This window comes from Sinocyclocheilus rhinocerous, unplaced genomic scaffold (assembly GCF_001515625.1).
Source record: "Sinocyclocheilus rhinocerous isolate Xijiao unplaced genomic scaffold, SAMN03320098_v1.1 scaffold1998, whole genome shotgun sequence".
In the NCBI taxonomy this organism is placed as follows: domain Eukaryota; kingdom Metazoa; phylum Chordata; class Actinopteri; order Cypriniformes; family Cyprinidae; genus Sinocyclocheilus; species Sinocyclocheilus rhinocerous.
The window spans coordinates 59,743-62,270 of record NW_015628694.1 but is presented as its reverse complement, the minus strand read 5'-3'; positions in this window follow the sequence as shown (position 1 = coordinate 62,270).

Sequence of the window (2,528 nt, the reverse complement as noted above, 5' to 3'; positions counted from 1 at the left end):
AGAAGACATGCTCAGAATACAGTTACGGCCTGTGTCAGTTCTCCGAAGATGGAATCCCCAAACGGTGCTGCTAAACTTAGCCGAGGAAAACAATCTAGCTCTCTGCAGGGCGACAACACAAGTACAGAGATAGACACTCAAGCCCATGGAATCACACGGTGACCATGATTTTACCAAGTACAACATGCTCCTGGAACAACATTCCAATTAACCAATCAGAATTGAGGGATAACTTTTCATGGATATAGAAGAGTGCAAAATAGAAATGAATCATGCTAAAATACTTTCCAGACAAACCACTCTTTTCTTTTCCTGCACAGGCAGTACCGAGAATACGGGCTGAATGAAAACGTGAGAGTAACAGGGCACCAGCCCTTCTATAAATATAAACCTCCATCCACCCAGAGTGTATTAAATATCCTGACTATAGGATTCTTTAGAGGAATGGAATGCAGGTCATTGGCTCACATGATTACCTGAAGGCGGTTTAGTCTGATGACAACGGTAAAGATGAGACACTGTTAGACTGACTCAGATGTTTTTTTTTACAAATGAAAGCTGCCAGCTCATCGTTTTAGTCTTGTCTATTGAAACTAAATAGCTCTTTATGTTGTCATTATATGTATACTGTACATGTAGTGTAAATTTGATTGTAACGGTCAGGAATGTTTGATTCTACAGTTCTGATACTGTTAACATATCTGAAAAACCTTTTTCTTCAAGACTTGAGTGGGAAAAAATAGCAACCTCTATGGAACATTTTGTGTTTCTTTGATCAAAGGTGTGCCAGTGGCTGAGAGAATGAGGGAGAGAGAAGAAGACATGCTCAGAATACAGTTACGGCCTGTGTCAGTTCTCCGAAGATGGAATCCCCAAACGGTGCTGCTAAACTTAGCCGAGGAAAACAATCTAGCTCTCTGCAGGGCGACAACACAAGTACAGAGATAGACACTCAAGCCCATGGAATCACACGGTGACCATGATTTTACCAAGTACAACATGCTCCTGGAACAACATTCCAATTAACCAATCAGAATTGAGGGATAACTTTTCAGGAAATATCTGTTTTAGGCTTACGATCAGGGTTAGGTGCTTCTACACCCTTGTTAATCAGTTATCATTTCACACTGATTTTAAGAATAAATTATGGGTTGGGTTAGGTTTAGGGGTAGGGATTGGGTTTAGTCTATATTTTTGGACAGTAATGTTGATCCAGGATAAACAAAAGATGTTGATCCAGGAACATGTCTTACTTGGCAAAATCACGGCGACCGGAATCACACACAGACAGACATTGACATAATATGCACGAATACACTGCATGAATACAAATACCTGCTTATTGGTAGGGTAATGTGCTCAAGAAATGGGTCAAACATTGAAAATCCCATGCAGCCTGACATCATCTGAATTCCCCTAGATTTCTCATTAATTTCAACAGAACAGCCTCAAATGTTTACCTTCAGTGACATCAGGTGGTCAGGATGTGTAACAGCAATGAAGGAATCCACAAATACTGTTGTTGTTGTTGTTGTATTCAGTGCTTTGGAGATACTTAAACCTCACTTCTTTGTTAGCTATCGCATGCATTGAGCTTCCTTACATTAGCTACTGAAAGAAATAGGAGAAATCCCTTGAGCAAGCAGAGGTTAAATACCTATTTTAAAGATGTAATAATGACAAGGTTCACTCAGTTACTCTCCAATTTACTGGTTGATCAACAATAGGGAATATTGTTAGCGTCCCAAAGCCTTAACCACAAGGTCACCACTACCTTCTGGTCTCAGTAACGTTTCTGATAGGGTAATTTTTATTATTATTTTGTTTAATATTTTCTGTTTACATTATTTATATATTTGGCAGATGTTTTTAGCCAAAATGACTTACAACACTACATTCAAGTTTTGTTTTTGTTTTTTTCAATCAGTTCATGCATTCCTTAGGAATCAAACCCATGACCCTTGTGTTATAGCGCCATGCTATAGCCTACTGTTATCAAATTCCTATTATTAAATGTTGTTGGGATCATTTAGAACCATAATGACAAATATAGACAAGCTTAATAAGATTCAGTTATCTATAAATACGGCAACCATATCAAGATCTATTTATAGAACCCAATGTCTCCTTTCCCATACATCTAATATCTCTACTTCTATGCTTCTTCCGTTCTGTGGAGTACAATCCTGCAGGGCACCTCAGGCATATACGAGTAAAATTTATCTTCCTATTAATTTCTCCGGAGACACTTCCAGACTTTCTGCTTTAAGTCTTTATTGTATAGCAGCTTTGGCTCTAATGTGCCAGATACTGTACACTGTTAGATAAACTGCAGTGACACTGCATTGCTCTGTAGTAGTTTAGCATGTCATTTAGTATTTTATGTATACATTCTTTTACAATCTTAATATCTAAAATCTTATTTTCTACACGAATGTCATTCCTTTAGCATCTGAACGCTATGATTTTATAATGATTGTAACCATAGCCGCGGGAACGTATTTTGAGCAGGGGGAGCTGAGAAATAA